This window comes from Chiloscyllium plagiosum, unplaced genomic scaffold (genome assembly GCF_037043375.1).
Source record: "Chiloscyllium plagiosum isolate Xiang-an unplaced genomic scaffold, Cpla_swu_hap1 HiC_scaffold_50, whole genome shotgun sequence".
NCBI classification, from domain to species: Eukaryota; Metazoa; Chordata; class Chondrichthyes; order Orectolobiformes; family Hemiscylliidae; genus Chiloscyllium; species Chiloscyllium plagiosum.
In genome coordinates, this window is record NW_028270188.1 from 50737086 (window position 1) to 50747671 (window position 10586).

At 50.6% G+C, this 10586-nt stretch overlaps 1 protein-coding gene across 3 annotated transcripts in view; it reads right to left on the bottom strand.

Annotated features, from left to right (window-relative positions):
• Positions 1 to 5653, bottom strand: part of LOC122542058 (brevican core protein-like) — a 111099-nt gene extending 105446 nt beyond the window's left edge. For all 3 annotated transcript variants that reach the window (XM_087985077.1, XM_087985076.1, XM_087985075.1), the window contains exon 1: positions 4926 to 5653. The gene's annotated coding sequence lies outside the window, so the exon portion shown is untranslated. The remainder of the gene's footprint in view (positions 1 to 4925) is intronic.
• Between the last annotated feature and the right edge of the window lie 4933 nt (positions 5654 to 10586).

Below are 10586 nucleotides of genomic sequence, written 5' to 3' on the forward strand. Positions count from 1 at the left end.
CCCTTCTCTCTCTCATCTCTCTCTACCCCTTCTCTCTCATCTCTCTATTCCCCATCTCTCTCTCATCTCTCTATTCCCCATCTCTCTGTTCCCGCCTTCTCTCTCTCATCTCTCTACTCCCCATCTCTCTCTCATCTCTCTATTCAGCCCTTCTCTCTCTCATCTCTCTATTCCCCCATCTCTCATCTCTCTATTCCCCCATCTCTCTCTCATCTCTCGATTCACCCTTCTCTCTCTCATCTCTCTATTCCCCCTTCTCTCTTTGATCTCTCTATTCCCCCTTCTCTCTCATCTCTCTATTCCCCATCTCTCCCTCATCTCTCCATTCCCCCCATCTCTCTCATCTCTCTATTCCCCCATCTCTCATCTCTCTATTCCCCCATCTCTCATCTCTCTATTCCCCCTTCTCTCTCTCATCTCTCTATTCCCCCATCTCTCTATTCCCCCTTCTCTCTTTCATCTCTCTATTCCCCCTTCTCTCTCATCTCTCTATTCCCCCATCTCTCTATTCCCCCTTCTCTCTTTCATCTCTCTATTCCCCCTTCTCTCTCATCTCTCTATTCCCCATCTCTCCTTCATCTCTCCATTCCCCCCATCTCTCTCATCTCTCTATTCGCCCATCTCTCTCTCATCTCTCTATTCCCCCTTCTCTCTCTCATTTCTCTCTTCCCCTTCTCTCTCTCTCATCTCTCTCTTCCCCCTTCCCTCTCTCATCTCTCTCTTCCCACCATCTGTCTCTCATCTCATTATTTCCCATCTCTCTCTCATCTCTCTATTCCCCATTGCTCTCTCATCTCTCTATTCCCCCATCTCTCTCTCATCTCTCTATTCTCCTCATCTCTCCCTCAGCTCTCTACTCCCCCTTTCTCTCTCTTATCTCTCTATTCCCTCCTTCTCTCTCTCATCTCTTTATTCCCCTCTCGCTCTCTCATTTTTTGATTCCCCATCTCTCTCTCATCTCTCTATTCCCCCCTTCTCTCTCTCATCTCTCTATTCCCCCCTTCTCTCTCTCCTCTCTCTATTCCCCCCTTCTCTCTCTCCTCTCTCTATTCCCCCCTTCTCTCTCTCATCTCTCTATTCCCCCTTCTCTCTCATCTCTCTATTCCCCCCTTCTCTCACCCATCTCTCTAATCCCCTTTCTCTCTCATCTCTCTATTTCCCCTTCTCTCTCTCATCTCTCTATTTCCCCTTCTCTCTCTCATCTCTCTCTTCCCCTTCTCTCTCTCATCTCTCTCTTCCCCTTCTCTCTCTCATCTCTCTCTTCCCCTTCTCTCTCTCATCTCTCTCTTCCCCTTCTCTCTCTCATCTCTCTCTTCCCCTTTCTCTCTCATCTCTCTTCCCCTTCTCTCTCTCATCTCTCTATTCCCCTTTCTCTCTCATCTCTCTATTCCCCCTTATCTCCCTCATCTCTCTATTCCCCCTTCACTCTCTCATCTCTCTATTCTCCCTTCTCTCTCTCATCTCTCTATTCCCCCTTCTCGCTCTCATCTCTCTATTCCACCTTCTCTGTCTCATCTCTCTATTCCCCCTTCTCTGTCTCATCTCTCTATTCCCCCATCTCTCTCTCATCTCTCTATTCTCCCTTCTCTCTCTCATCTCTCTATTCTCCCTTCTCTCTCTCATCTCTCTATTCTCCCTTCTCTCTCTCATCTCTCTATTCCCCCTTCTCGCTCTCATCTCTCTATTCCCCCTTCTCTGTCTCATCTCTCTATTCCCCCTTCTCTCTCTCATCTCTCTATTCCCCCATCTCTCTCTCATCTCTCTACTCCCCCTTTCTCTCTCTTCTCTCTCTATTCCCTCCTTCTCTCTCTCATCTCTCTATTCCCCTCTCGCTCTCTCATCTTTCGATTCCCCATCTCTCCCTCATCTCTCTATTCCCCCCCCATCTCTCTCTCATCTCCCTATTCCCCATTCTCTCTCTCATCTCTCTATTTCCCCCCTTCTCTCTCCCATCTCTCTATTCCCCTTTCTCTCTCTCATCTCTCTATTTCCCCTTCTCTCTCTCATCTCTCTATTCCCCTTCTCTCTCTCATCTCTCTCTTCCCCTTCTCTCTCATCTCTCTATTCCCCATCTCTCCCTCATCTCTCTCTTCCCCTTTCTCTCTCATCTCTCTTCCCCCTTCTCTCTCTCATCTCTCTTCCCCCTGCTCTCTCTCATCTCTCTTCCCCCTTCTCTCTCTCATCTCTCTATTCCCCCTTATCTCCCTCATCTCTCTATTCCCCCTTCTCTCTCTCATCTCTATATTCCCCCTTCTCTCTCTCAACTCTCTATTCTCACTTCTCTCTCATCTCTCTATTCCCCATCACTCTCATCTCTCTATTCCCCTTCTCTCTCTAATCTCTCTATTCCCCATCTCTCTCTCATCTCTCTATTCCCCTTCTCTCTCTCATCTCTCTATTCCCCATCTCTCTCTCATCTCTCTATTCCCCTTCTCTCTGTCATCTCTCTATTCCCCCTTCTCTTCTCATCTCTCTATTCCCCCTTCTCTCGCTCATCTCTCTATTCCCCATCTCTCTATTCCCCATCTCTCTCTCATTTCTCTATTCCGCATCTCTCTCTCATCTCTCTATTCCCCATATCTCTCTCATCTCTCTATTCCCCATCTCTCTCTCATCTTTCTATTCCCCATCTCTCTCTCATCTCTCTATTCCCCATACTCTCTCTCATCTCTCTATTCCCCTTCTCTCTCTCATCTCTCTATTACCCTTCTCGCTCTCATCTCTCTATTCCCCTTCTCTCTCTCATCTCTCTATTCCCCATCATTCTATCATCTCTCTATTCCCGATCTCTCCCTCATTTCTCTATTCCCCATCTCTATCTCATCTCTCTATTCCCCCCTTCTCTCTCATCTCTCTATTCCCATCTCTCCCTCATCTCTCTATCCCCATCTCTCCCACATCTCTCTATCCCCCATCTCTCCCTCATCTCTCTATTCCCCTTCTCTCTCTCATCTCTCTATTCCCCTTCTCTATCTCATCTCAATATTCTCCTTCTCTCTCTCTTCCCCTTCTCTCTCTCATCTCTCTCTACCCCTTCTCTCTCATCTCTCTATTCCCCATCTCTCTCTCATCTCTCTATTCCCCATCTCTCTGTTCCCGCCTTCTCTCTCTCATCTCTCTACTCCCCATCTCTCTCTCATCTCTCTATTCAGCCCTTCTCTCTCTCATCTCTCTATTCCCCCATCTCTCATCTCTCTATTCCCCCATCTCTCTCTCATCTCTCGATTCACCCTTCTCTCTCTCATCTCTCTATTCCCCCTTCTCTCTTTGATCTCTCTATTCCCCCTTCTCTCTCATCTCTCTATTCCCCATCTCTCCCTCATCTCTCCATTCCCCCCATCTCTCTCATCTCTCTATTCCCCCATCTCTCATCTCTCTATTCCCCCATCTCTCATCTCTCTATTCCCCCTTCTCTCTCTCATCTCTCTATTCCCCCATCTCTCTATTCCCCCTTCTCTCTTTCATCTCTCTATTCCCCCTTCTCTCTCATCTCTCTATTCCCCCATCTCTCTATTCCCCCTTCTCTCTTTCATCTCTCTATTCCCCCTTCTCTCTCATCTCTCTATTCCCCATCTCTCCTTCATCTCTCCATTCCCCCCATCTCTCTCATCTCTCTATTCGCCCATCTCTCTCTCATCTCTCTATTCCCCCTTCTCTCTCTCATTTCTCTCTTCCCCTTCTCTCTCTCTCATCTCTCTCTTCCCCCTTCCCTCTCTCATCTCTCTCTTCCCACCATCTGTCTCTCATCTCATTATTTCCCATCTCTCTCTCATCTCTCTATTCCCCATTGCTCTCTCATCTCTCTATTCCCCCATCTCTCTCTCATCTCTCTATTCTCCTCATCTCTCCCTCAGCTCTCTACTCCCCCTTTCTCTCTCTTATCTCTCTATTCCCTCCTTCTCTCTCTCATCTCTTTATTCCCCTCTCGCTCTCTCATTTTTTGATTCCCCATCTCTCTCTCATCTCTCTATTCCCCCCTTCTCTCTCTCATCTCTCTATTCCCCCCTTCTCTCTCTCCTCTCTCTATTCCCCCCTTCTCTCTCTCCTCTCTCTATTCCCCCCTTCTCTCTCTCATCTCTCTATTCCCCCTTCTCTCTCATCTCTCTATTCCCCCTTCTCTCTCATCTCTCTATTCCCCCTCTCTCTCATCTCTCTATTCCCCATCACTCCCTCATTTTCTATTCCCCCCCTCGCCCTCATCTCCCTATGCCCCTCTTCTCCCTCATCTCTCCCTTCCCCCTTCTCTCTCATCTCTCTTCCCCCTTCTCTCTCTCATCTCTCTATTCCCTCTTCTCTCTCTCATCTCTCTTCCCCTTCTCTCTCTCATCTCTCTATTCCCCTTCTCTCCCTCATCTCTCTATTCCCCCTCTTCTCCCTCATCTCTCTATTCCCCCTTCTCTCTCTCATCTCTCCCTTCCCCCTTCTCTCTCATCTCTCTTCCCCCTTCTCTCTCTCATCTCTCTATTCCCCTTCTCTCTCTCATCTCTCTATTCCCCTTCTCTCCCTCATCTCTCTATTCCCCATCTCTCCCTCATCTCTCTGTTCCCCCCCTTCTCCCTCATCTCTCTATTCCCCCTCTTCTCCCTATTCCCCATCTCTCTCTCATTTCTCTATTCCCCCTTCTCTCTCTCTCACCTCTCTATTCCCCCTTCTCTCTCTCATCTATCTATTCCCCATCTCTCTCTCACTTCTCTATTCCCCACACTCTCTCATCTCTCTTTTACCCCCTTCGCTCATCACTTTATCCCCCTTCTCTCTCATCTCTATCCCTTTTCTCTCATCTCACTATCATCCCATGTCTCTATTCTCCCTTCACTCAATTCCCCCTCTTTCTCTTCTCTATTTCCCGTCCTCTCTCTCATCTCCGTATCCCCATCTCTCCATTCCCCCCTTCTCTCTCTCTCCCTCCCTCCGCGGGCTCTCACCTGTCTCCTGGTGAAGGTGCAGCAGAGGACCAGGCGGAAGATGCAGGAGACGGGGGTTGAGATCCCGGAGCACAGCACCGTTTGGAGTCGACTCCTTCCCCGGAGAAATGGGGACCGTCCCCTTTCCAAATGCAGCCCGGTTTCCCCCCCGGCCCCCTCTGCTGAATCCAAGGAAGGGTCTCTGTGCTGGAGAGGTTGGCAGAGGAGGAGAGGGGCTGGAGGGAGAGACCAGTCTCTTCAATGCAGTAAAAGCTAGCTGGCAGGACAGACAGGGGAGAGAAAACACACTGCGATTCCTGATTTCTAAACAACGCAGCAGTAATTATTACACAGATCCAAGTGACTTCTTTAAACCTCTGGACGGGGCAGGGGGTTCTCAACCGTGAACTGCCCGATCAGCGACTTGTCAAAGGTCTAAAAAACAGCCTGAAAGTTTCGATTTGATCTCTGGTTTCTGGGCTAGAGACGCCGCATGCATTTCAACGCGAAGTCAGTCCTGCAGTATTCACCACCACTAGCTTTCCTCTGATTGCCTTATACATTTCAAATAAGGAAAAAAATAACACGCGGATTTCTCGCGTCAAGTCACAGGAGTTTGCAAAGCAAGGAACGGAGAGAGACGCAGAGATGTATTTGCAAATTTCTGACTCTGAAATGGCATGTGATTAAAACAGACATGACTTTGCAAGGTGCAGTGGGGACAGCGGAGGCAATCTGCTTCCTGTCTCTGGTTGGTGCTGCTCATCCCAGGGTGTGCAACATTGCCACACATCTTCAGCCGAGTGCTGGTGTTTTTAAGTGTCCTCCGTGTTACTGCAGGGTTCTCTCTCTCTCTCTCTCTCTCTCTCACACACACACACACACACACACACACACAGAGAAAGGAGCAAAAGGAGTTGTATTCCCTATAGCTGAAGATGTTCAAGTTGTGCAGGCACCCCCACCCACTCCACCAACCCCTTGCGCCCAGGGGTGCGTGCACAGAATGGGGTGGAACAACACTGGGGTGGAACAACACTGGGGTGGAACAACACTGGGGTGGAACAACACTGGGGTGACAGACCCCCATCAGTCAGATCAATCCTCCCCCCCACCCCAGACAGAGAGCAGTTCAGAGAAATGTCCAACACAGAAACAGACCCTTCAATCCAACTCATCTATGCCGACCTGATATCCTACATTAATCTACTAGGAGAAAGTGAGGACTGCAGATGCTGGACTCCCATTTAGAGACAGAGAGATGTACAGCACAGAAACAGACCCTTCGGTCCAACTCATCTATGCCGACCAGATACCCTATATTAACCTAGTCTCATTTACCAGCGCTTGGTCCATATTCCTATTCATATACCCACCCAGCTCCCTTTTAAATATTATAATTGTACCAGCCTCCACCACTTCCTCTGGCAGCTCATTCTATACACAAACCACCCTCTGTGTGAAAAGGTTGCCCCTTCGGTCCCTTTTAAATCTTTTCCCGTCACCCTAAACCTATGATCCTTCTGAGGAAAGGTCCCCAGATACCCAAAACTTTAATTTCTGTTCACAGATGCTGCCAGACCTGCTGAGCTTTTCCAGCAACATTGTTTTTGTTAAACCTATGCTATCTAATTTTGGACTCCCCCAAAAGACCTTGCCTATCCATACCCCCTCATGATTTTATAAACCTCTATAAGGTCACCCCTCAGCCTCTGACGCTCCAGGGAAAACAGCCCCAGCCTGTTCAGCCTCTCCCTGTAGCTCAAACCCTCCAACCCTGGCAACATCCTTGTAAATCTTTTCTAAACCCTTTCAAGTTTCACAACATTCTTCCTATAGCAGGGAGACCGGAACTGCACACAATAGTCCAAAAGTGGCCTAACCAATGTCCTGTACAGGTGCTATATGATCTCCCAACTCCTATATTTGATGCACTGACTGATAAAGCGTACCAAATGCCTTCTTCACAGCCCTGTCTACCTGCGTCTCTACTTTCAAGAAAATTCTGGAGCTCCCTCCCTCACAGCACCATGCAAGGTTTCCATGCCACAAGGGACTGCAATGGTTCAAGGAGGCAGCTCACCACCTTCTCAAGGGGCAACTAGGGATGACTGAGTCGGGGGGGGGGGGGGGGGAGAGAGGGAATAGGTGGGGAGTGAGCCTTAAAATCTGCCCTCAGGAGCAATGCTCACATTCTTAGAGTGAAGTCCCATCAAAAGAACTCTTCAGATGTTCAAAGGTATCTGGGTGCTTTTGGCACAACACACACGTTATGTTATGTAAACGATTCCCTGGAAGTAGGCAGCTGAGTTGGCGAAGGCTCCTCAGCACATTGTCACGGCCTGAATGACTCACTTTCCCTCTGAATGCTGCTCTCTGTGTAGCTCCGTCTCTCAGCACAGGAGCTGGCCAGGTTTCTGCTTCCCTGCTCTCTGTGTAGCTGCGTCTCTCAGCACAGGAGCTGGCCAGGTTTCTGCTTCCCTTGCCCATTGATCATGGCTGCCCTACTCGAGCCAAGTTCCCAATGGAACAGGGGCTGCTTGGGGGAGGCAGGGAGCCCAGGGTGGTCGTTCTTAGCCCAGACTCTCAGACCTCGCTGACCCCCTGCTGTTGCCTCTGTCCTGAGCCCGGACCCCACCTCGATTGCCCCAGCTCAATTCAAAGGTTGCATACTCAGGGGGTCAAATCCCAGTAATGAATAAATCACAGCCTTCCAAATAATACACCCTCCCTATCTCTGTCACCCCCTCCGGCCCCCTACACCCCTGCCATATCTTTGTCACCCCCTCTAGCATCCTCCCTATCTCTGTGACCTCCCCAGCCCCGACATCCCCTCCCTGTCACCTCCTCCAATCCCCAAATACCCCTCCCTATTTCTGTCACTGGCTACAGACCCCTCCCTGTCACCTCCTTCTGCCCCCTACACATTCTCCCCATCTCTGTCACCCCCTCCCTATCTGTCATGCCCTCCAGCCCCTCCCTACCTCTGTAACCTCCACCAGCCCCTACACCCCCCCCGTCTGTCACCCCCTCCAGCCCCTACACCCCCTCCCTATCCCTGTCACCTCCTCCAGCCCATACACCGCCTCCCTGTCACCCCCTCCAGCTTCAACACCCCTTCCCTATCTGTCATCTTCTCAGCCCCTACACCCCCTCCCTATTCCTGTCACCTCAGCCCCTACACCCCCTCCCTATCCCTGTCACCTCCTCCAGCCCCTACACCCCCTCCCTATCCCTGTCACCTCAGCCCCTACACCCCCTCCCTATCCCTGTCACCTCCTCCAGCCCCTAAACCCCCTCCCTATCCCAGTCACCCCCCACCAATCCCTACACCCCCTCCCTATTTCTGTCACCATTGGACAGTGGGAGTTGGGGGATGGTCAGATCAGCCTTTGAGTGGTGGCTCAGACTCGATGGGCCCATTCCTAGCCCTGACATCCTCAGGCCTTTTGACCTTAAATTATAAAGCAATTGCACAAGTGGACTCGTGGGTGATTCATGAGGATCCGAGAGGCGCCAGTCAAATACAATTCCGGGCTGTTTCACCTGGCCACCAGCCATGGGCCTCAGGATTTAGAGAGACGCAAAGGTGTGGGTTGGAACTGATCTGGGTAGGAAAGCTGTGAGCTCTCACAGCCACTGCAGTAGAAAACCCTTTGCAGCACTGATGCAGTAGCTGCTGTTATGTGTGCTGACTCCTGACTCTGACAGACAACAGCAACTCGGCAGTGGGCAAGTTCCAAGGGAACAGAATCTGCGACCACCCGCACCTCTCTCCCACTTGTCCCCCCATTCCCTCCCACACTCAGCCCAGGATCTAGCAGAAACACCAGCCTCCAACTTCGATTCACCTCTCAGTTTGTCCTTGACCCACATTTTACACTGTGGTGTGGACGCCATCGAACACTCCCAGGGACAGCACGGAGTTAGATACAGAGTAAAGGTCTCTCTACACTGTCCCCCCATCAAACACTCTCAGGGACAGGGACAGCACAGGGTTAGATATAGAGTAAAGCTGCCTCTACACTGTCCCCCCCATCAAACACTCCCAGGGACAGCACAGGATTAGATACAGAGAAAAGGTCGCTGTACACTGTCCCCCATCAAACACTCCCAGGGACAGCACAGGATTAGATACCGAGTAAAGGTCGCTGTACACTGTCCCCCATCAAACACTCCCAGGGACAGCACGGGGTTAGATACAGAGTAAAGGTCGCTGTACACTGTCCCCCATCAAACACTCCCAGGACAGGGACAGCACGGGGTTAGATACAGAGTAAAGGTCGCTGTACACTGTCCCCCATCAAACACTCTCAGGGACAGGGACAGCACGGGGTTAGATATAGAGTAAAGCTGCCTCTACACTGTCCCCCCCATCAAACACTCCCAGGGACAGCACAGGATTAGATACAGAGAAAAGGTCGCTGTACACTGTCCCCCATCAAACACTCCCAGGGACAGCACGGGGTTAGATACAGAGTAAAGGTCGCTGTACACTGTCCCCCATCAAACACTCCCAGGACAGGGACAGCACAGGGTTAGATACAGAGTAAAGGTCGCTGTACACTGTCCCCCATCAAACACTTCCAGGACAGGGACAGCACAGGGTTAGAAACAGAGTAAAGGTCTCTGTACACTGTCCCCCATCAAACACTCCCAGGGACATCACGGGGTTAGATACAGAATTAAGGTCTCTGTACTCTGTCCTCTCCGCCCCCCCCCCCAATCAAACACTTCCAGGGACAGCACAGAGTTAGATACCGAGTAAGGGTCGCTGTACACTGTCCCCCATCAAACACTCCCAGGGACAGCACGGGGTTAGATACAGAGTAAAGCTCCCTCTACACTGTCCCCCCATCAAACACTCCCAGGGACAGCACGGGGTTAGATACAGAGTAAAGCTCCCTCTACACTGTCCCCCCATCAAACACTCCCAGGGACAGCACGGGGTTAGATACAGAGTAAACGTCGCTGTACACTGTCCCCCATCAAACACTCCCAGGGACAGCACAGGGTTAGATACCGAGTAAAGGTCTCTGTACTCTGTCCCCCATCAAACACTCTCAGGGACAGCACGGGATTAGATACAGAGTAAAGGTCTCTGTACACTGTCCCCCATCAAACACTCCCAGGGACAGCACGGGGTTAGATACAGAGTAAAGATCTCTGTACACTGTCCCCCATCAAACACTCCCAAGGACAGGGACAGCACGGGGTTAGATACAGAGTAAAGGTCTCTGTACACTGTCCCCCATCAAACACTCCCAGGGACAGCACGGGGTTAGATACAGAGTAAAGGTCTCTGTACTCTGTCCCCCATCAAACACTCTCAGGGACAGCACGGGATTAGATACAGAGTAAAGGTCTCTGTACACTGTCCCCCATCAAACACTCCCAGGGACAGCACGGGGTTAGATACAGAGTAAAGATCTCTGTACACTGTCCCCCATCAAACACTCCCAGGGACAGCACGGGGTTAGATACAGAGTAAAGGTCTCTGTACACTGTCCCCCATCAAACACTCCCAGGGACAGCACGGGGTTAGAGACAGAGTAAAGCTCTCTGTACTCTGTCCCCTATCAAAGACGCTTAGGAACAAGGGGTTAATACAGAGTAAAGCTCTCTCGACACTGTCCCCCAGTCAACACATCCAGGGATAAGGGGTTAGATACAGAGTAAAGC